The sequence below is a fragment of the Thalassophryne amazonica genome, chromosome 6 (assembly GCF_902500255.1).
Source record: "Thalassophryne amazonica chromosome 6, fThaAma1.1, whole genome shotgun sequence".
In the NCBI taxonomy this organism is placed as follows: Eukaryota; Metazoa; Chordata; class Actinopteri; order Batrachoidiformes; family Batrachoididae; genus Thalassophryne; species Thalassophryne amazonica.
Window position 1 is genome coordinate 47790102 of NC_047108.1, and position 25681 is coordinate 47815782.

Consider the following 25681-nt stretch of genomic DNA (forward strand, 5'->3'; position numbering starts at 1 on the left):
TTAGGGTCTGTTCCTTTCTCTGACCAAGGCATAGTCTCTATATCTGGAGTTGGTCCCCGGCACCAGACTGTGGCTTCCCGCTGCTCCTAGCGGTTGGATTGTGTCTAACTATAATTAAGATGGGTTAAATGCAGAGGACAAATTTCACTGTATGTATGTACAATGACAATAAAGGCTCTATTTTATTATATTATATTTGAAAGATTTGACCAACCTTAACGCAGCCAGGGAACTTTTTGGGTGTCATGTGAACTAACTGTGTCATGATGTAATAGGCTGTAATCTGAGTTCAATTCATACACACACACGCACGCACACACACACACACACACACACACACACACACACACACACACACACACACACACACACACACATCCTCAACCACTTAGTCCAATTAAGGGTCGCGGGGGGCTGGAGCCTATCCCAGCAGTCATAGAGCGCGAGGTGGGGTACACCCAGGACAGGACACCAGTCTGTCACAGGGCCACAAACAGACAAACAAACACATTCACAACCACTCGCACACCTACGGACAATTTAAAGATTCCAATCCACCTAACCCGCATGTCTTTGGATGTGGGAGGAAACCGGAGCACCCGGAGGAACCCGGAGGAAACCCACACAAACATGGGGAGAACATGCAAACTCCACACAGAAAGACCACAGGCGGGAATTGAACCCAAGACCTTCTCGCTGTGAGGCAACAGTGCTAACTGCTAAGCCACCGTGCTGCCCGAGTTCAATTCAATCATGTTAGAAATGTGGAGCACAAATCCTCACTCATCACCCCACCAGGACATGCCAACATCATTTACTTCTTCTAAACAGGCTTAAAGGCCCCACATCCACCTACTATGTGTATTTTCTCCCGTTATCAGTTCTTTTTGGCTTAATATAAACATTCCTCAGTGAAACCACTCTGACTTGTGAACTTAGTATCTCTTTGCACAGAGAACCAAAACAGAATAGAACCAGTGTTCGATTCTGTTTTGGTTCTCTGTGTTAGCTAATACAATCCAAGTGTGCCTGTTTATAATAACAGGGCGGAGGTACAAGGGGATGTCAAAAGGTTTTGAGCCTCGCACATTTTTCCCAGTCGGATACTACAGAGCATCACACCTGATCTACACAACCCAGTGTCATGGCATGTCGTGATTCAGCAGCACGAAATATACATTAATCTATTGATTTGTGATATTGTCACCAAAAGCACCTAATTTTTATCATGAATTCATTCTAATTCATTCCATGATGGCTGCACGAAATTAAAAGTGAAGCGGGGGGGTCTGGTGATTATGGTTAGGGTTGGGGGAAGGACTAGGGTTAGTAATAGTCAGTTTAAAAAAAACGTGCTCCCATCACAATGATTCAAATTTTTGTGACGGGAGCACGAAAAAAAAAACACGTGAGACTGGGCTGGCTCTACATCAATGCCTTAGTTACGTATTTCATATAGGATCATATTGCTCACTTCAGTTGCTGAGTCATAACACTGTGTGGAAGAGACATACCCTCTAGTGTCAGTCTTGACATTCTGCTTCACCAGGACAACGCATCAGTCCACACCAGCCGGGTTGCCATGGACGCTATGCACAAGTGTGGCTATGAATTTCTTCCTCAGCCACCCTATTCTCCAGACCTAGCCCCTAGTGACTTCCACCTTTTTCCCGGGCTGAAAAAATACCTTTGGGGCCAGAGATTTGAGGATGACGATGAGCTGACTGCTGCAGTGGAGGGCTTGTTAGGGGACCAAGATTTTGACTTCTACCAATCGGGTATCAATGACTGGCAAACTAGATGGAACAAGTGTATGGAGGTGGAAGGGGACTATGTTGAAAAATAAAACATTATAAATCTAAATATCTTGCTCTTTCTGTTTGAGGCTCAAAACTTTTTGATATCCCCTCGTACGATTTTGCACAAGTGCAAAAACGTTTAACCAAGAAGGACATCTGCGGATGAAAACACAGATTGGAAGCTCTATAAAAAATCTGCTGCCAAGGTAATGGAAGCATGAGTACACAACTTAATTTGGGCATTCATTTAATTTATTAGTTGTGATTTTTTGCAGGCTTAAGAACAATTCTTATATTGTGCTGTTACTGTGTGTATTTTTTCGTAGGCTTTGCTGAGCAAGAAAATGGCAACAATAATGAATGATCATGCTAACGAAGGTGAACAGATTTTTTTATTCCAGTTTTGCTTGCATGGATGAATTAATTCAAACCCCCCCACCCCCCCAAAAAATGTCATTGCCTCTGAAATGGTTGTTCCACCCATGTCAATAAATTAACTGTATTGTAATTTAAACTTTTACAACTGACATGTTTCCAGTTATTTCTTTTGTCTCATAAAATATAACACATCTTAGGGCCCGGTCCCACTGGGGAGAGGATTAATTGCGCATGAATTGAGTAAACAAATTACGGGCATTTGTTGTCTCTGCAACAAAAATGGCCAAAAATGACAAATGTCCCAGTATGAATTACGGATATATTAATAATGTATAGCGAATATATGATGAACAATCACGGTTATATAATGCATGTAGTGAGGAAACGGTTCCGACGCATTGCGATTATCATGGCAGTATTATGGGTGTATTATGAATGCATCATGCACGTGTTGCACGTGCACGGCATCTGCATTGCGGTCATAAAAGAAGCGCACTTGGGCCTTTCAGCATCACTATTCACACCAACAATACAGCCTCTGGAGCAAGTGCTGGACTTGGACAAGTTGATTGGAGTAAAGAAGCAGTGAACAGGGCGAGTGGTGACGTCAGCGGATTGCACCAGAGTGCAGCTTGTCTGAACAATTATAACAAGAAGTTAAATCTGTTATAAACATAGGAATAAATACTGTAACAGCTGCAGACAAGAAGGAAAAAACACGCAACTGTTTTATCAAGCCTTGATAATGTAAACAAGTCAAATAATTACCTTTTTAGATGGCGCAAAATGCTTTCTGCAGCTTGTTAGCCGTTCGCGTGTGTGCGCACGTGAACGGCCCAGCTGCAGCTTCCTCTGTGATGCAGGAGGTGATTAGAGCCGTTTTCAACAGCCAATTTGCAGAATAAAATGATTAATCCGCCACAAAATAATTATTTTATATACGCAGCGTCCACCGCAGAGCGCGTGGCAGTTGGTAGAACAAAGAACGGCGTCCAGCTGTGAACACAGCACATCTGATTTGCATCTGATTTGCATCCGACGCAAATCAGATGCAAAGCAGATGTAATACAAACGCTTTATTCATGGCCAATCTTTATGCAGTTGCTACAACTTATTTTAGTCCATGATGTGAACATGATGGGCACACACTGTCCCAGTCCGCTGCCAAGCCGCAAATCCCTGTCAGTTGCAGATATCAGCAGATGACGGTGAATATACAGCACATAGATTGAGTATGTATTGTGTATGTATTGAATATGTATGGAGTATGTCAGGCGGATGTCATCCACAGCCAAAATTTTTTGCAGCTCAAAAATCCTGGCAACGGAAAAACGTGCCTCTGCAGATAATTACGGACATGTGCGGGTGTCGGCCGACTCATACAAGCATGTTTCACACATATTGCAGATGTTAAGCGAATATTAGCCAATTTTATGCGCAATCCATTCGCAAATGTCCAGTGGGACAGGGCCCTTAGATTCAATTTTACTTTTTATTGCAAATCACATCGTATGCCATGAATCATAAATAAATGTTTAAATTTGATCACATTTACTACTTTTCCTCTGTTCGTGTCATCTGTGTCACTGTCGAGCTTTAGACTAGTACCGTGTACCACCACTAGTTAGGCGGAATGTTTACGTTGATGTTGCAATGTGTTTTCCACTCGTGCACAGGAGTGAGCAAATGGTGTCAGAACAACATCTTGACAGATATCTTTATATTTCAGGAAGAAAACACTGCATTCCATGTGTATTTACTGAACCTAGAAATGGACTGGGTACCTTTAAAAGAAATCAGCCACTCCGCCCCATGGCTGATTTACGGAGCTCCAAAGATAATATTTCATAAAGGAAAACCACCAGAGCGACAGCCCTCACAGGAGTTTAACCGTAACACCCTGTCTTCATCACACACCGCTCTGCAGCTATCCTACGGGGTTTGTATTCTACCTAAAACAGCTCACAGCTGAGTGCAGAGCTTGACTGACCTGCATGACTGAAGTGTCTGGACTTACAGAGTTATGCAACTCTTGTGTGCCTGTTCAACTGCAAAAACACTCACTGAGCCATGAGCAGTCAGTTATGACAGCATATAACTCCGTCTTTGTGAGTCCACCTCCTCCGCCCATCACTGTCTGCGGCCCCAAGTAACCCCACATGCACCTTCACCCAAACACCAGAGGAAGGGTCTAATCAAATCCTGCCTCGTGTGTGTGTGGATGAGAGAAAGTTCTGACTGTGTAATCAGTGGAGAGCAGGTGGCCCAGTTCCCCCTCAGGAAAACTAAACCTCACAGTGGAGCCAAACTTCAAACATTTTCCACATCATTCAAACAGAATATCCAAACACCACTTTGTAAAACTGTGATCCAAAACATGCTACATCTAAAAGCAGTGGCGGTTCTACACTCAATTACTCCCCAGGCGAGACCCCCTCTGAGCGCTCCCCACCCCCAAAAAAACACAAAATTTTGCACAAACAGCAATTTTTTATTATTTTACTATTATTTTTAATATTTTAGAAGTGCCTCTGAAATTTCAATTGAAATTGACATCAAAAGACCGCAGACTACAATATAACTCTTATACAAAACATCCATGAATTGCAAATTTGAATAAACATGCCCTTACATGCTAAATGTCTGTCATTAGACACTTTATTAATCAGTCTTTCAGGACGGAATGATTAGCTCTTTTATTAAAGTGCATATTTTTCTCAACATGACATGACAACGAAAAGAGAGTATCCAGCTGCTGGAAAATTATTGTAAAAATTGGATAACACACTCTTGCAGGCACACAAAAAAAGGTCAGATTCAAGTCACTTCAGCTAGAAATGTAAACGGAGCTCCTGTCCTCTCCAGTGAGATTCAAACCTGTTGTTCCACCCTGTCTGTCCGCTTTCAAATGCCTTTTATTTCACTGGATGAGCCACAGAGAAATGTGGCACAGAGTTCTGGTTCTGTTGCATCCTAAGTGGACTTTGCTTTGCCAGAGAGGAGACGCTGTGGAGGCGGAGCAGCAGGGAGCAGGATGCTCTGTCCGTAGGGACCGTAGGGACCGCCCTGAAAAGTGAGTTTGTGGGACCTTTATTCAGGGTCAAGGTATGTACTTCTGACTAGACCTGAAGTCCCACCGGCATGGCTCAATGCTGGTTGGTCAAACTCAAGCACGGGAAGGCGACAACAGCACATTTGTGAAAGTGAAAACAAACCGAAATGAGCAATATATCCTCAATGGGGAGAAAAGCCGACATGAACGGATGAGGAGGTTCAGCCAGGATTCGAATACTTGAGGAGAAAAGAAAAATTCTACATCTGCGAACCAGGATACCACAGCACGGCAAATTGCAGAGATAAAATTTGAAGCAGGGCTGGAAACCTCCAAACCCCGTGGAAACGTGCAGAGAAGTTCTAGCAGGATTACAAGCTTCTGAGTGTCCACAACAATCAAAGTGACTCACACCGCAAAACCAACAGAATATTGTGCCACAGACCTCGGAGCGGCGAAGACAAAAGACTTGCTACTTTTTAAATTTTTTGTTCCATGGGTGTTAAATAATAAAGGAACAGTCTAAATAATTTGCTCTGCTGACACTGGTGGTAAACCATGGTAAACATACCACTGTCCCAGCTTTTATGAAATGTGTTGCAGGCATCCATTTCAAAATTAGCAAATATTTACACAAAAACAATAAAGTTTATCAATTTGAAAATTATATATCTTGTCTTTGTGGTGTATTCAATTGAATATAGGTCGAAGAGGATATGCAAATCATTGTATTCTGTTTTTATTTCATTGGAATTGGGGTTGTACAAATAATTACCTTTGAAACAATTCCAAATGCAAGTCATGAAGCGCACGAGAACAGCTGCAGCTGTAGAAAATTCCTCTGTGATTCCGGAGCGATTAGAGGTGTTTTCATCAGACAAACTGTGAGAACAAATGATTAATCCGCTACAAAATAATTATTTTATATAACGCAGCGTCCAGCGGCACAAAGCGCAGCATCCAGCAGAACACAGTGGGTCACACTGGCAGGACGAATTGTGTGGCAGTGCGCACATCAAATTCATGCAAGGGTCAAGGTACCTTAAGTTTGTCCTTTTTGGGATCCTGTATCAACATGGTGATGCAAAATGGTGACCTCCATGAGAGGCTCCACTCAGGTCGATTTGAAGGGCTCATTCTAAACTTCCATTCCTGCTACTAAACACCCCTAAATCCAACACACTGGACCTTTCAAAATCAAATTTTTACTTGTGTTTTCCTTAATATTGCTTCTTCTCACAAAATGCTCCCCTACACACACACACACACACACACACACACACACACACACACACACACACACACACACCTCCACCCCATCAATCCAGTCTTTCAAAAATGACAGAGAAAAAACTTTTCTGAATCCATTAACCAACAGACACTGACAGTTCTTTCTGCTTTCATTGCTGCTGAGACTTGCAGTGAAATAACTCAGCTGATTTTTTTCTTTTCTTTCTTTTTTTTTTTTTTTTTTTATTATTATTATTGTATTAAAACACCACAAACTGATGTTCTTAGGCTGAGAGATTAAATTTGTGTGTGCATGCGTGCCTGTGTGTGCAAATCATTGGTTCCCTCTTTATGCAGCCACAGGAATCACATGTGGATGAGTTGCATGTGCCCACCAAATCATAATGGAATTCTGAACCAACACAGAGCTTGGTCCTGACCAATTTGATACCCTATGCAACATTTCGATTCAACGCCCCCATCGCAGTTCATTAATCACCATTTACTGTGTTCATACCTTGTGTAGTCCGTCGATTTCGACAACGACGTTCATGTTACTGTTTCTTAGTCTTTGTCTTTGATGTATGAACTCGGGCATGGCTTCGAAGTCCAAAATCCGAGGCACACTGTCTGCCGCATGTCGGACAGCATGGGCCGGCCTTTGGTTTGAGCAAGGCCTCGTGTCGTCTGCTCCGACCCTCCTCCTCCACACGCAGCCACTCGCCATGAAAATACGTCAGGCCCGCTTGAGATGCTTCCCTCCACGCTTCCCTATTGCTGGCTGAACTTTCAAGTGTTTCCGCTGCAATGTTGCAGTGTTGCATTTCTGTGTAAGTGTGTTCACACACTTACACAGAATTGGTATAGATTTCGTCTTTGATTATTTTTTTTTTTTATAAAAAACAAAACCTTATGTAGGTCTTTAAAAGACATTACAAAAAATACAGTCACCTTAATCACAGATGCATCACATTCTTCCAGAACACTAGGTGGCGACATTACTGGATATGTTAGTGGTTGATTTCGCTTTTTAAAGAACTTTGTATTTTTGAAGGTTATTTTGCAGTATTTGCAATTAAATGACCCAGTAAATGTGTGAAAATAGTGTTTGAAAAACAAAGCATAAGCAAAAAAAAAAAAAAAAATCTGCCTTTATTTGGGCACCCCTATGGATGATTCTTGCCTCTAGCATTTGTCTATGTGAGAAGCTCTGCCTGAACATGTGTACAGGAGCTGAAACAAAACTGAATGAGGAAAAATACCTCCTTTCAGGCATCACTGAAGACATTTCAGACATGGAAACAATAATACAGGAGTACAGTGAAGGAGCAACAGAGACCTTACACACACACACACACACACACACACACACACACACACACACACACACACACACACACAAAGTGGTCACTGTACAGTCATCTCAGTGGTTCAGGCTCATTGGTGGCATTGACAAAGACACGCTGATGATGTATTGCCATGAAAAAATACACATAAGAGACATTGTTTTAATGTTAACCTTTTAATCGCTAGTTACCATTCAGTTCCCACAAAGAGTTCAGCTCTGCTGAAAGTGTGAGTTTCAGTTTGTTTAAGCTAACAAATTAACACAATAAGCCATCAGCAATATTCACACTCTCTCAGATAAACTTAGTAACCCTGGTCTCACATCAAACTTGTGTTTTATATGTCCATCTCAGTAACAGCAAAGACAAAACAGTCCCACGTGGGTTTTCTTTATGAAGTGTGTTTACATTCGTCTATACCAGTGGTGTCCAAACTATTCCAGAAAGGGCCGAGAGGGTGCAGGTTTTCTTTGCAGCCACTGACTCCAGCAGGTGATTTCACTGATAAGTTCTTCCCACCTGCTCAAAGTGATGTTAATCACTGAAATCACCTGCTGAAGTCAGTGGCTGCAAAGAAAACCTGCACCCTCTCGGCCCTTTCTGGAATAGTTTGGACACCACTGGTCTATACCCATATGTCTTTATGAAAACCTGTGAATGCAGCATGCGACTGGGGATGACAGATCCTCAAAATGGTTGACATTCTTTCCAAAAACAAACGCCATGAATATCAAATTCCATCTTATCACTTCAGGATGGAGTACAGGCAATCACTTGATCATTTCTACCAAAAGTGATTTTGTGCCATCTTCTCAACACTGTTCCAAGGTCTAAGAAATAAAATATTATATTTGCTTAATCTAATTATACCAAACATTGATTGAGGCTGGAACCCCAGAGGCTGAAAGGTTTTAGCCATGTTAATGCTCCCCAGAACCATTTTACTGAAAAAAGGGGCTTCAATGACACGGTGAGATGGTGATGAACTTCCAGGTCAAGAAGGCCCCGATTGGGGGGTCTGGAGGTGAAGACCCCCAGGGTCTTAGCCATGCTAATGCTCCCCAGAACCATTTTACTGAAAAAGTCTGAAAGACCTAAATGACATGGTGACATGGTGAGGAGCTTCGCTCGTTAATGTCAGCGACATGAACCTATTATTTACTGTTATATCACGGCTGAGTGGATCCTTGTCATTTGATTGATGCTTTGTATGTCGCATGACATGGATTAATTCATCCCATTTGTGTTGCATTGCATTTAGAGTGCAGCTTGGTTCCATTTAGAGTGCAAATTTGGTTCCATGCGTTTGGTATCATTGCACTCTGCACACACATTCATGCACATGCACACACACATGATCATGCACACGCGCACACGTGATCCTTCACACGCATGTGTGTTTGCGCCCACACACACACACACAAAACCAATCCACTGTGCTGTCTGGAGGCTGTTGGCAGGAAGTTGGAATGAAAAGCTGGACTCATTTCTGGTGTGATTTGTTTTATTTTTTTCGCTCCACTGAGGATGTACACAGTCTTTTTTTGGTAGTACACGCATGCACAAGCGCTGACCCGGTTGTGTGTGTGTGCACGCACACACGGGGGACAACGTCTCCACAAGACATAATTTAATTGAGCTAACCGATGCTGCTAATTCTTGTAAGACACACAAACACAAAACAAATCCACTGCGCTGTCTGGAGGCTGTTAGCAGGAAGAAAGAAAGTAAAGCTGGACTAATTTCTGGCGTGATTTTTTTTTCGCTGCACTGAGGATGTACACAGTCTTTTTTTTTTTGGTACAAGTGCGTGTGTGTGTGCGCGCGCACGGGGGGGAAAACAACTCCACCGATACATAATTTGATTGAGCTAACTGACGCTGCTAATTCTTGTAAGACACACCCACACACACACACACACACACAAAACAACGTCATCACTGGACTACACGTCACAATTTGGACTTTAGCAGCAATGGAACACCAAAATGTAAGTCCCTTTTCTGTTGTTTATAAATTAATAAAATGTCAAATGACAATAATCTATTTTAGCCGTTATATGAAACAAATAATGAATGTTTTTACATTCTTTCAATGGAACGAATATTTAATTCGGCGAAAGCTGGAACATACCATTCAACTCGGCATCGCCTCGTTGAATGGTATGTTCCAGCTTTCACCTCATGAAATATTCATACCATTGAACTCATAAACATTCATTATTTGTATATTGTTGTAAATTACATCATTCAGTTAAGCTAACGATCTCAAGAATACAGAACTTTCTGTTGTTGATATTCTACTTAGCAATGATATTTTTGTGACTACCTTTAATAAACCCATATGTATGTACAAGGTTGGGTAGGATTACTTTGAAATGTAATCCAAAAGGAATCAGATTACAAGTAATCCAAATGTATGTACATACTTACATGTAATCCACATGTATTCTTTCAAAGTAATCCTACCCAACCTTGTGTATATACCATTAAAGTCTACAATAGTTTATCATTAACAAACTGTGTCAGTTTATTTAAAGTACCTTCATCTGAAGAACTTCACACACATGTATCACATACAATCAACACGATATATTTACATCAACCTATGTCTATGTTCAGTCCAAGGCTTTGCTTTATTATCAATGGCTGTTTAAATGAGAAAGAAAATATACAATTTACTGGAGCAAGTTGTTACAATTAGGCCCTGCAATAGACTGACCTCTCCAAGGTGTACCCTACCTTTTGCCCAGTGATTGCTGGAATAAGCCCACCTCTGTAACTTCAAGAACTGCTACCTCCCACAATATTTATTGTAATATAACAGACTGACAATAAATTATAAAAGGATTAAGGAGTAGTTTGGAAAGTTTCTGGAGACATCCTGATCCTGTTTCCTTTTCTCTTCCAGTGCGGTCAAAACACCCAACATGTCTCTGCGTGTCAGTGAATATATTGCTGTGGTATATAATAGATTCATGGATAGAATGAGGAAGAAACTTGCCTCATCAATTTTTCATAATTTGAAAATCTCAACTTAAATGATTAATTGTTCTCTTCAGCAACCAAGCCATATAATGTACAGATAAAACCATGAAAATGCTCTGAAATAAATGCCGCTGTTTGTTTGTCAGCATCAGATGTGTCAAAGTTACAATATATCCACAGTGTCAGGTTTTCAGAGTTACAGTGAAGAGCTCTGAAATAGTCCTGAAGAAGAGCTGCTGCATGTTATAATCAAAAGCAATATTTTTAGACTTGACATTCCATGTCAAAGACAAGTAAGCACAGAGCAAGACATGGCAAGAGACAGTAATAGCTGCCTGTCAAAGGTTTTCTACTGTCCTGTAAGGTTCAATACAGCCATCATGCTGGTTTTACTGCTGACATCATAGATTCAAGAAATTACAACTCTAACACCTAAAGAGCAACAAGCTCATATCTACACCCTGCATCTACTGCACAGATACCAGTGATTAAATCTACTTACATGATGTGCATGTGTCAGGCAAAAAGATCATAAACACGATGATGGAGCAGAGGAAAACCAGACGGTTGCCCCAGAGATCGGTGCTGCACTGAAAAAGCGGGTCGTCACTCTGATCCCGATGCTTTCTGCTGGTACGAGTGTCACTGTACGACTGTGGTGTGTTTCTGAGTATTAAAGCCAAATGAACAGTAAAGAGAGTGTGTCACTACTCCTCATGTTCTCCTCCCTCACCTCCCACTGCTCAGGAAGACTCCGCCTCCTCTGACTACGCTCATAGAAGCAGGAAGCAAAACTTTTCCTCACAGTCACGCAGGTTTCCTGACACTTTCTGACTAACCCAGTCAGTCCGCAGGAATACAAATAAAGGAATCAATGAGTCACTTCTTAAACCCACTTATGTTATTGTAAATACACAGTGTGCAAAGTGTTACCTCAGATCACAGATCATCATTGAGCAAACAACTCAGAGGAGACAGGACAAAAATGAGAGAGAGAAGGCTGGATGATGTGGAGAGAGTTAATCAGGAAGTATGGTAGATTAGTGAAGGTGAAGCAAGCACCAAAGCAAGATGACATACCAGCGGAGGCACGGAGACGTTTAGGAGACACGAAATAATCTCACCAAACTTCATGAGTAAGAGGATGCCTGACAGAATTGTATTGTTACAGAGCTGTCTATAAAGCAAGATGCATCTGTGTGTGTGTATCTGACTGTTTGTCAGATCGGCCTCAGTTTTCGGATATAGCTTGTGCATGGCACGATGATGTGTATCCTTTATTTTGAAAATTTTGGGGATTAATTTTCAAAACCTTTATTTTGAAGTCATCATCATCATTGGCACAAGGCAGAATGTTCTCATGTCAGCTTCAACAAAGATCGTCGACAAAGATGAGTCACTCTCTGCCTTAAACAAATGCCTATTTCTAACATGTTCACGGGGGAGATACAGAAGCAACAATAAATAATACACAAACAGTCTGAGAGATATGTGAGCCACAGACGCACAGACGCTTCTTTCTTTATTATCACAAAGCAGAACGATCTCACGCGCCAACTTTGACAAAGATCATCAACAAAGCTCCCACTTTTTGATAAGAATACATACTTACTACAGGCACTGCACTACTTTATAAAACAAGGATGATGTTCAGAGCTGCAGTAACTACAGAGGCATGAATGTGATCAGCTACAGCATGAAGTTACAGAAAGAGTAGTGGAACCAAGGCTGAGAAAAAGGTGAATCTGCAAGCAAGCACTCGAGATGCAGTGTTCGCTGTTAGAGTGTTGAATTAGAAGTACAGTGGTCCACCAACATGGTTCACCTTTCGCGGCCTCGCAGTTTCACAGATTTTTTTTAGTCCAGTTTTGCATGCTTTTTTTTTTTTTACAGCACATCGTGTTCTGCGTCATCATCAAGCAGGCCGGTCACGGCACCGGTCGGCTTCACCGCGAAGGGAGAGCACGTGCATTGTTGCGTGTGTCTGTTTATAAGAATCTTCTCGCTCAGAAGAAAAAAGGGCGCCAACAACTACCCATAACTGTGTTCTTCACTCGGAAGAAGACACCTGCACCGAGGTGTCACTCAGTGTAAAAAACACGCAACAGTGGAGTGGCGCCATGACGAAGAGGCGCGGTCAAAGGAACTGTGAAATACTGGTGAGTTACTATTAATAATTTCGTATATGTCCAACCTCATAGGTTGATCGTTAAAAATTTAATTTGTTAGTTCTAAAAGCCATCATAATTATTTATAGGAAAACATTCTATTTTTTTCTACTAAGGTTTGAACTTTGAGTGTTTACACAGGAGAGAAAAGTGAGAAAATGTTAATGCCTGTTTGAGAATAGTGTATAATGTGTGTAGTGAGGGGTTTTACAGCCTTAAATCATCTATAATAATTGTAAAAAGTAACGCTGACTACTTTGCAGATTTCTCCTATCGCAGGTTATTTTTAGAACGTAACTCCTTCGATAAACGAGGGACCACTGTATACAGTTAAAATTCTATGATTGTGGATTTAGAGAAAACCCCGGTGGGGCAAAAAGGAGTCTTGCTATTGAATGAAGAACTCTAGCGTGACAGAAATGTATGTGTGGGTGGTGCAGATTATGTATAAGGACAGTGGTGAGTGGAGTGGCAGACACATTTAAGGTGAAGGTGGGATTAAATCAAGGATCTGCTCTAAGCCCTTTCTTGTTTACAATGGTGAACAGATTTGCAGACAAGTTTAGATAGGAGCCTTCAGTGACTCTGATGTTTGCAGATAACATTGTGATCTATAGTAATAGTTGAGAGCAGACTGAGATGGGCCTAGAGAGGTGAAGCTATGTTCTGGAGAATAAAAGTCAGTATGTATACAAGATGGAGTACATGTGGTTGAATGAAAGGGAGGACAGTGGAATCTTTTTTTTTTTGCTCGAGGTTTTGAAGGTAGATGAGATTAAATACTTCAGCTGTCCAAAGGATATCAGGTTATCATAGTAGAGAGATTAAGAAGATAAAGCTGGCATGGCGGTCTGTAGTTTCATACTTTTAAATTCAGGGAAGACTAAGATGATGGCCATTGGTCCTGGTAGACACAGACACCAGTTTGATCATTTCACATTAACATTGGATGCAGGAGTCATTTATCACAGTAATGAAGTATTAAATCTCAGGTTGATCTGTAACATGTAGTTAAAGGACAGTAAGGGATTAAAGACACTGCAAAGAACGCTTTCTTTCATTTGTGGAAAATGACAAAAAAAAATCCAGTATATTCTGTTCATGACAGATGCAGAAACAAGTCTTAGTTTAGGCTAGAATGGATTATTACAATTTCCTATTTTCTGGTTTGTCACCCACTAGCAGAAAGGCTTTCAAATGGTTCAAAATGCTGTTTCTAGAGTTCTAACCAGGAGAAGAAAAATTATGTATATTTTCCCAGTTTCAGCTTCCCTTCATTGGCCTCCTGTTCATGTGAGGTCAGAGTTTAAGATTCTGTTATTAGCATATAAAACTCTTCATGGACTAGTGCCATCTTAAACGGCAGATCTTATTTAACCTAATAAACCGGCCCATGCGCTGCTTTCTCAGAATAGAGGATTACTGTGCATTTCAAAGGTAAAGAAGTCAGCAAGATAACAGAAATTTATTAGCTGTTGAAGGGAGGGACTTTTCAAGAGTTCTACGACATGCATTATATACACCGTTTTCAAGTAAATGAATAAGGAAAGGGAATGGCATAACTCAAAAGGCATGGCAGGCAAATAATAAAGAATATCTTAATGAAGGATAGGGTGCCACGGTGGCTTAGTGGTTAGCACTGATGCCACACTCCCCCCCCTTTCTGCGTGGAGTTTGCATGTTCTCCCTGTGTCTGTGTCAGTTCTTTCTGGGTGCTCCGGCTTCCTCCTACATCCAAAGACAGGTTGGGTGAATTGGAAACTTTAAAGCCCCGGTCCCACTGAGTAATGAACTATGAATAATGAGCCACGCAGCATGTTTTTTTTTTTATACAAGTCCAGTTATTCATCATTTGTGGGAGAATAGTGGCTCTGAAAGGCTCTTATGCTGCGTTCACACCAGATGCCATGCGACGCCACAAATTCGCATCCCTTGCCTGGCGATGCAACGTGATATTGCACCACAAATGCACCAATCGCTCAAAAGTGCTTCATTTGCATCGCTTCATTCGCATCCATCGCGTCACATTGCGTGGCTTGGACTTTTGTGGCGGCACAACGCATCCTTCCATAGGGATTACATGGCAACCTGTCTCCACCATTGCTCGCGTGCCATCCAGTGTGAATGCGGCATTAGAGGCACAATATTCAGCTATCGAGGCTCATGTCTGAGCATGGTGCTAATTTCAAGAAGTTCAAAATTTAGCAACAAAAGCGTGGGCAGTTTGTGTATGAGGTAATATGAGGACAAATGAGGATTTTAGAGGGATGTTTGTGGTAAGGACAAGGCTGTTAAAAGCCCATTATCTGAGCACCTGGCAGCTACAAGGACAGGACAGGCTATTTTAGACAGCCTCAGCCCTTGCGCATGATAGTCCCACCTGCTTTGTGCGCCGGAGGCTGCATATAAAATAATTATTTTGTAGCGGATTAATCATTTACTGTTAGAGCTTGGATGTTGAAAACACCTCTAATAGCTTCTGGAATCACAGACGACATTTGGAGGTTTTTCCTTTCTCTCTCTGTCTCATGTTCTGAGGTGGAGAACATATTTGGAACAGCCTAAAAGTTGGAAAAGCCTAAGAAATTGTCATGTTTATATTGTAATAGCTTGGTAAAACAGTTGCATGTTCATTCCTTCTTCATAACCAGCTGTAAAAGTATGTTTATGATAGATTTAACATCTTGTTATAATGGATCAGATGTGTGTGCGAGCTGACACAATGACACACTCAAGACGAGCATTTACACAGAATGCGAGGGCGCAAAAGAGTGATTTTGCTGACACTAGCGGTTGAACACAAAGTTAAAAGTTGGATCACAGCGTCAAAATGACTGTAAGCCATGGAAGAAATAAAGCCAGCGAGAAGAAGCATAGAGGCGACTGTCCAGGAACCCGGGGTTCAGTCCTAGCTGGTCTGGTCATGGATGTGTTTTGTGTTGTGTTTTTTTTTGGGGGGGGGGGGGGTGATTCACACAGTGTATATAATTAAAGCAGCCACCTCATTGTGGTGTCTTTTTTATCAGAGAGCTGGGTGAACCAGCAGGACTGCTGCATTTAATGACTCTGTAACACAGGTGAACAGCAGCCTGGCGCACGGCGCACACCGGCCGGACTCTACAGAAACGTCTTTTTTTGGACTGTGTTTAAAAAATGTGACAACATCTTGAATGGATGCTGTAAATCTGAAAATGCTGAAAATCCACACTTTAAAGGGACCAAGTGTGGGAGGGCTGGAGGTTTGGACCAAACCCATGCCTAAGCATGCACCAATGTCATGTTACATGGCACTACATGTATCATATGTGACTTGATGTGGGTCATATGTGGCGACACGAGTCATTCGAAGTTGGACGGGTCAAATGACAGTTCGGCCATGGCTCACTACAGGCTGATACCTGGCACATGTGAGGTACAGAGAGGCACATAGAGGCACCTTAGTAACGGATACGTGACAGCTTAAAATGTGGATCATTCTTCAAATGATCGTTGACACACCCATGCGTGGCTCATTATTCATGGCTTATTATTCGGTGGGACCAAGGCTTAAATTGTCCATAAATGTGGGTGTGAATGTGTTTCTCTCTCTCTCTCTCTCTCTCTCTCTTCTCTCTCTCTCTCTCTCTCTCTCTCTCTCTCTATATATATATATATATATATATATATATATGTATATATGTATATATATGTATATGTATATATATGTATATATATATATATATATGTATATATATATATATATATATATATATATATATGTATATATATATATATATATATATATGTATATATATGTATATATATATATATATATATATGTATATATATATATATATATATATATATGTATATATATATATATATACATATATATATATATATATGTGTGTGTGTGTGTGTGTGGCCTTGTGACAGACAGGCTACTGGGATACGCTCCCATGACCCTTAATTGGAGTAAGCGGGTATAGAAAATGGATGGATAATGAAGAATATCCTGTCATCAGTGTCTGAAAACACCAGCTCAGGAACAGTTGTAACAGGAATATCTCAGAGTTTGATTTTGTGATTTTAAACACGATGTGTGTCCAGAAAAAAAAAATGTAAATATACTGTACTCGTCTCCATTTGTAGGTGGAGTTAATGAAACTTTGTTCTGTGTCGTCTTTACACCTGAGAATCCAAACACACAGCGGTGCTTATTTAAGGGAGTCAGCAGGGCAGGGTGCAGCAAATCTACCAAACCTTGGTATACACACACGCGCGCATGCGTACATACAAAGCTACACACTGAGTCCAACACTGACACACACTGGAAGACCAAAAACACACACAGTAAGTTATCCACCCGGACACAGCAGCAGGGAGCGGACTTCCACTGCAAAGTAATTGGAAGCTCACCGGTCCAACATACACAGCGGGAGTCGATGGGACATGACAACAAATATTTCAGCTCGGTCAACAAATTCCAGTAGCTTTTTCTGCTTCCTCCAAAACCATCAGTCACCTTCTGCTTCCTCCCCTCCCTTCCTCTTTCAACCTTTCCTTCCGAGGCCCGACCCTGACTGATTATTTCATGTTCAACATATCTGCTTTCTGCCACTCTGCTTCTCGCATTTGGAATAAATGTCATTATTGAATAGTCCATTTGCTGAAGTCACATGCTCGGTTTGAAGTAGTAAAACAGTACTTGAAATGGGTATGTGGAGGCAGTCAGTGTAGGAGAAGGTGGTAACAAATACATTATATATATTCAGTAAATTTGTTGGCTATAAACTACTCTAATTGAACTGGTCGACTGGAGTCGTATGAGTATCTGAAGAGGAAACCTGACAAGTGACAGTCGATGCTCAACATGATGAGTTTGTTTAAAAATCAGTTTAACTCAGAAAGTCAGAAATTAACTCATGCATACTTTCAGTGAGAAGTTTGGTTGGATACCAGTGAAGTGAAGCAGCAGTAAACTACTAAACTTCAGATCAAGTTCAAACACTGTGGACCTGATCCCAGATAACGATTGTTAAATTGCATGAGAAGTCCAAACTTATGTGATTTGGGGAGGAGACAGTTTTGCAGGCGATTCACTGAGAATAAGTGCGCACTTGATAGTGGTTGGTAATGTGAAATAGACAGCAGTATGTAAATGAGTGCAAAATTAAATTAAATCAGCCACTTGCACACTCCTTGTGCTTCGTTACATACAAACGCTGCCAGATAACTGAGCATGTTCACACACTGGCAATTAAAAAAGAAGAAGAAAAGAAAGGTAATTCACTTTATGCACATGGGAAAAAGTGCCTGTTGCCATGGCTAAACAAAAGCTGATAAAGCCACCAATTCAGCAATGAAATCTCTGAAATTAGAGAAAAAGTCCTTAAAAACACTGAAATATAAAATACTTGACAAGTGATGTAATCAGGGCATGAGAAGGCTGTGTTTGATCACAGAAGCTTTTTTTGTACTTTAGTTGGATTGATTTTGTGATTGCAGCATCACAGAATGTCATGCTTGGTCTTATTTGATTCCAGAGAAGGTAAACTTTCTCCAGATATTGAAGTAATAGCTATTTTAATGAAAAACATGATTGTAAAATGCTTTGAGTACTACTAAATATTTCAAAACCAAATGCCGTGTAGCTTAACAATTATCATCTAAGTGCATTTGTCTCGCGTTGACTCCACTTTTTATCAGCACTGTAGGATAGAGGTTGGCAGATCAATCCTAATATCGATAATATTGATACCAACACTGGTATTGATATTGAACGATCCTCGTGTAAAAAGATCGATACTCAAGCTTTTTTTCTCTCCCGCACGCACTGACTGTTGTGCATGCAGATTCATCAAAGTCTGCTCTCTGTCTATAAGAGCAGTGCTGCGCTGTGTCATACAACACAGAGCAGCGTACCCTTGTATTGTGGTTTGTCAGCCCTCTACCTCAGGAGATTTTGTTTTAAGTTGTGTTGAGTGATATTTTTTAAACAAAAATGTTGATTGTGATAATAAAGTATTTTGTTGTCACGTACAATGTTTGGCAAAATCCTATCCTAGGTCTTTTGGATCCTTTGGATCTATGAAGCTTAAATATGAAAAAGTATTGGTATTGGTATTGATATCGGCAATACTGGGCCTGTATTTACTTGGTATCAGATCAATACCAAAATTCCTGGTATCGCCCACCTCTACTGTAGGATAATAGGTGAATCCAAAGCATTGTAAAGCACTTGGAGCTTTGTGATTAGACTAATGGCTAGAAAAACTGACACAGAAATGCAGCTGCTTTTAATCATATGCATTTTCACTTCGTCTCACCTACAGCTTATGTCGAGTTCTTCACACATATTCTTCTCTTTTACACTTTGTCTCTCCTCTTTCTTGTCAGTGTACTCGAAGCCTTCTGTAAGCTATGCAATCATAACACCGGGCTGGGAAGGGGGATTATTTTAAACCTTGTGAGGATCCACCACAGGCTCTGTGGTGTTTGGTAACACACCTCCATGACAAGCTTGGAGACACAGAGGAGGTGGAATGATTAAGGCTGTTAGAGTGTGTGTGTGTGTGTGTGTGTGTGTGTGTGTGTGTGTGTGTGTGTGTGTGTGTGTGTGTGTGTGTGTGTGTGTGTGTGTGTGTGTGTGTGTGTGTGTGTGTGTGTGTGTGTGGTGCTTTATCATTTATCTGCACACTTTATGATTCATGACAGAAACACACACAGACCCACACAACCTCCAGGTTTATACTGCATTCTGTTTTTCCACTCATCAGCTGTGTATTTCTTTTTATAGCAGTCACAGGAACGGGACGAAGGGTGTAAAGTTACAGCAGCTCTTTTCCCTTGTACCAAGACCATGAGCTGTCACTGCACAGACACGTGCAAACGCTTTCCGTGGCAGCAACTACTTGCCAGTCTGACATCTCCTGTTCCTGCTCACATTACACACCAGCGTGCCCGAGCAGGCCCCGTCTCTGTCACCCAGAGTTCACGTGTGGCTCACATTTCATACTGCACCAAAGTGTAATAAATCTCCTGAGAAAGTCTGACTGCTGTAAGAACAATGCTGACAGCAGATGAGGCTTGAAATGCTTCATAAAGCACCATTATGACATCAGCGCCAAGCACAGTGGCCTAAATGTATCTGCTCAGCTATAGATTTTGGTCATGTAATGGCCCTGTCACACCTTGACGATTTAGCCTGCGTATGCCGTCTGTATTAAAAATGCTGGCGTACAACTAATAAAGTAATCCAGCTGTCACACCTTGATGACTTAATCAGCTGGTACTGACAGCCCCGTTTCCCCAGAGTGGTTCGGGTTGGTGCTGCACGGCATTATATGGGTCAGCACAGTTAAGTCTGGCTTGGTTTACGTTTCCACCGCCGTGAGAACCCTTTTGTTTGGCAGGTTAAACACTTAAATATTGACGAGCATGGCATCGAGTGCACACATGGTGTCGCATAGCGTCTCTGCTCCACACGGAGGCAAAATGAGCAATTTGAACTTTTTTTTGTGGCTCACGGGTTTTTAATTTCATCGCGTGCAGACAGAATTGACTGATGACTTTAATGAATGAGGTGCTGTGACTTTCAACTTCTTGTGGTGCAAAGAGAAGCCAGGTTGGGGGGATCAAGGCCCCACTGACAGCAGACAGCAATGGATTCACCTGCAGACGCTGTAGCAGACGGGACACCGGGCAACACCAGGCGCGTCAACGCAACCACTTGATGGACAACCTCCGGCGCACAAACCATGATCTGATGGAGCCAAGTGCGCAAAGGGTACACTGGTTAAATCTTCAAGGTGTGACAGGGCCTTAAACTATTAGTTGAGATTTCATACTGAAGCTGGTGAACATTAACACGTCAATTTATGCTGACAATCTAACAGCAAACATGCCGCCAACAGGTCAAGCAAATATTTTAGATTAATCAGTACATGATTTTTAGGTTAACGTGACTTCTTTCAAGGCATGTGTCGCAATTTCCCAATCAAATATTGCAGCTATTTAATAAATAAATAAACAAACAAATAAATACATAAATAACCCTCTGCTGCACAGAACACCTGCTGATCTTGGACTGCAACAACTAACTGAGTTCATTGATTTTTACCATGGAGTTACGGGGAGGGTTGTTTTTTTTTGTTTGTTTCTTTATATATATATATATATATATATATATATATATATATATATATGTATATATATATATATATAAGAAAATCCTCTCAACCCAAAGTGAAACTAATTTCTTAAATCCCTGCTGAGGTGATCAGTTTTACAAAAAATCATGATCTCAACTCAACTCAAACTTTATTTCTAAAACACATTTAAAACAACAGTGGTCAACCAAAGTCCTGTATAATAAAAATGGCCACCAGGTTATGCCCAATAATAAGTAAATCAATAAATAATTTAAAAATAACAATAAACTTGCAGCAGGCAATAAAAAGCATTTTAAAAACAGAATCAAAAATAGAATAGAAAAGAAGTGGGTTTTTAAAGATGATTTAAAAGTCTCTAGGGTCAGGGACGATTGAATACGGACGGGGAGACTATTCCAGAGCCTGTGGGCAGCCGCCGCAAAGGCCATGTCACGTCTAGTCTTTAGTCTAGTTTTAGGCACCTCCAACAACAGTTGGTCAGAAGACCTTAAGGCTCTGGTTGGGGTGTAACGGATCCTCCTTGGTCCTTTCTGTGTGGTCACACAAATGTTCATTTACAGTTTCAAAGAGGGATGAACACTCAACGCATCCAACACCCGCAATTTACATGTTTAACGCTGATTCATGCAAATTAGTTCTTTGTGATTCACTGGTACTATAATATATGGTTCAGCGTAGCCTTAACATTTGCCCAATTAGGTTTAAAACCGAACACTAACTAAGAAACAACTCTTCTGCCACGTTTAACCCATACTGGCTCCAAACTGTCTGAGTAAAATATGAGTGACCTGTGGTCCTGTCTTGTACCTTGCACAAAGCAGCGCACAACACAAGTATTATTGTTGTTATTTTCATGCCCGCTGTCCGTTTTTCTTCAGTATCAAATTTAATTACGCTCAAACGTGTACCTATGGGTATGTTCATATGTGCACAAGAACGTGCACTTTAGACCACCTAAAAGTAGGTCAAGTCTGCTGCAGTGGTTTTGTCATATGTAAAGAGTGCAGCACTCAGACTCGGCTGACAGGAGCTTCACGCACCATGGAACTAAATTGAACACAAAAATGAATATTGAAATTAAAAAAAAAAAATAAGAAGAACTAATGTAAACAACAATACTTTAATAACTCTGTTTTGTACCATATTTGTGGCCTGCTTTTTCAAAGGTCATGTGACCAATAAAAAAAGCGTTACATGACAGAGTATCAGTAACCATTGGTTTATTATTATCCAGTAGCACAGAATAGCCATTCTGAGTACACACTGGACCCAAATTTTGATATCACACTGTTACCTTGAATTTTTACAGATTTTCCTCAAATTCAAATCACTGTCCTTGACTAACCCTCAGTCATACCACCAACCACCAAGTTTCATTGAAATCCCATCAAACTGAGTTATTTTGTTCCCACACAGACACACAGACAGGCAGGGCCAAAAATAACCCCCCACACCTGCATCAGTTAAAATACAAACAACAAAAATACACAATGCTTTTTTTCATGAAGTTGGTAAATGCACCTTTGTTTGTAGTCTACGTACACACGTGCGTGCATGCCCACACACACACGCACAGAGCTGATCATTTGTGCTCTGTTGTCAGTAGGTCAGTGCAGCGTGGAGGAGGCGGAGCAAATAATGATTAACCACAAGTGTGTTACTCATAAATGACCTCAGTGCACTCAGCCAATGGTAACAAAAACAGACATGAGAGGGACTGTCTCTCAAGTGAAGACAGAAAGCACAGCATTCTGGGATTGAACAAAGTGAAAGCACCATTAAAAAAATATGTTTGCTGTACAGACTGCTGTCTCTTAACTGCCGTTGTTTGACGCAGAAGGGCACCGCAGAAGGTGAACAGAAGAGATCCTCCAAGAGTAAGAGCGAACACACACACACACACACATGGTGTGTCTACCTCACAGCGTGAGTGTGTCACTGAATCAATGGGACTGACTAAGGAGTGCACAGTGTGACGTAACATACACACTCACACACCTGAAAAGCAACTACTGTCCCAATGTCAACTCATCAAACCAGAAATGAGATCCATCCAGTCACTGTTGACTCAGTGTTTTCCCAAAGCAGATAGCTGGCAGTTTCCATCCAGTGCTGTTGTGGTTTTCACTCTCTGACCCCACTTTGTCTAAATACTGAGAAGAATTGTACACATTTGTGTGCGCCTGTTCCCATGTTGGATAAAATTAGGTGTAGTAAGGCACAATTATGATGCATTGGTATCATCTGGCAGTAGATTGGAGATGTACCATCCCAGACAGCAAATAGATCCGGGCCGGATGTAGTCCAACATCTGGTACCAATCCTGAAAACAGATCCAGTCCAGACAGTTTTTGCACCCTGGCCCAGATCAGGCACGGCTCCGCTTTACAGTTCTGGAACAGATCTGGACCAGATCTGAACTGGATCCGCAAAACACCAACCATTTACAGACCATATCTGGCATGGATCTGGGACAGATGTGGTCCGCATCACAGCACCGTGGCAGGAACATGGGGCATAACGATAAGCAATTTTATCTGCACTCGGTAGAAACTATCCATTTGCGGTTGTAAACTCTGTACTCTGTAATCGTGATCGTCACTGAGGCTTTTTTAAATGCATATTGCAAAGCAGTTTGTTTCTTTATGACAATCAAGTTTTATAAGTCCAGGGACACTGATCTGTGTGTTATAGATACAAATCAGTTTCCTCAGATCCACGGAACTTACCCCTGTAAAACTTGTTCCTGCCACGGTGCTGTGATGCGGTCCACATCTGCCCCAGATCCGTGCCAGATATGGTCCAGATATGGCCCGGATCTATTTGCTGTCTGGGATAGACCAGAAAAAAACCTGGTACGGAGTGTAGTGCAGTGTATCTGTAGTAATTAAAGATTGTAAAGGCCCCCTGACACTTGCACGACTTTGATGCACGCACTTCCACACACTGTGTCGTGCAGGAGAGTAAACTCGTCTTTAACTGGTGTAGACTGAACGTGAGAGGGGTGCTAGCACAAATTTTGAAATGTTCAAAAAAATCTCTCAAGCATAAATGTCATGCAACGATGTGCAATCTACTTGCCAACACGATGTGCAGCTCGTCAAGTCGAGTAAAGAAGAAGTGAACAGAGTGAGTGTTTGTGTCAGCTCACTGCATCAGAGTGCAGCTCGTCTGAACGATTATAATGAGATGTTAAATCTATCATAAACATACTTTTACAGCTGCACACAAGAAGGAAAGAATGTGCAACTGTTTTACCAAGCCATGACAATGTAAACATGAGAAATAATTACCTTTTTAGATGGCTCCAAATGCTTTCTCCAGCTTGTTCACACGCGAACAGCTCCGGCTGGAGTGGTCCTCTATGATTCAGGAAGCGATTAGAGCCATTTTCAGCAGCCAACTTGCAGAGAAAATGATCAATCCGCTAAGACAGATGCAGCGTCCAGCGCATAGTGCGTAGCAGCCAGTGGACCAAAGTACAGCGTCCAGCTGGGAACACAGCGGGTGGGATCATTACGACGACATGCGAGCAAGAGCGTGCATCAAAGTCGTGTAAGTGTCAGGGGGCCTTAACACTCAGAAGCATCTTACATTCACAATACACATGCTCCTTGCTTACCGATGACCAAATATGCCATGTTGTTTCTATCAGGAAGCCAACCACAACCTAACAGGATGCATGTGGACACGAGGTTTAAAAGAAATTAACGCAATTTCTCTGAAATTAGTCAATTCGATTTATTTAGTTTATATAGCGCCAAATCACAACAACACTACCTCAAGGTGCTTCACACAAGTAAGGTCTAACCTTATCAACCCCCTGAGCAAGCACACAGTGGTAAGGTAAATCTCCCTCTGATGATATTGTGGAAGAAAACTCAAGCAGGCCAGACTCAAAGGGATGGCCCTCTGCTTGGTCCATTCTACCAAAAAGGTTTACAATACAGAACACAACACAACAACTGACGAGACTCTATGCAAGCGTCCAGTCCACCCCACCATTGGGGGGGGTCATCGAGCCACTCGTTGGATCTGTTCCAACAGTGGAGTCTGTCCCACATTCGCCACAGAAAATCATCCAATCCAGCACGTGGATCCAGCTGCATCTCAGACACAGATAAAAAGAAAACAAAATCAGTCTGCCGGAAAAACTACACTCAAGGTATAATTCATCAGCATTAAGCAACAGGAAAACAGAAGAAATATGAAGGTGATCGCCGGCCACTAGCCCTAAGCTTCACTAACAGACCCAGACCTTAGATCAGGGGTGGGCAACGAGGGCCGAGACACTGCAGGTTTTCCTTGCAACCAATCACCTCAGCAGGTGGGTTGCTGATGAGCTTCTCCCTTGAACATAACCACCTGGTTGTCAATGAAATCACCTGCTGAAACACCTGAACATTAATGAAATCACCTGCTGAGGTGATTGGTAACAAGGAAAACCTGCAGTGCTTCGGCCCTTCATGGCACATGATTGCCCACCCCTGCCTTAGATAAAGCTGAGGCCGAGAGCCGCTCTGTTTACTAATAAAATTAATTTAAAAGCATAGGAAGCATAGTACCAT

The 25681-nt window shown here is 41.6% G+C and overlaps 1 protein-coding gene across 1 annotated transcript in view; it reads right to left on the reverse strand.

Annotated features, from left to right (window-relative positions):
- wu:fa11c10 (protein FAM110B) overlaps positions 1-11457 on the reverse strand; it is a 31118-nt gene extending 19661 nt beyond the window's left edge. The window contains exon 1 of the mRNA XM_034172128.1: positions 11295-11457. The gene's annotated coding sequence lies outside the window, so the exon portion shown is untranslated. The remainder of the gene's footprint in view (positions 1-11294) is intronic.
- Positions 11458-25681: the final 14224 nt, after the last annotated feature.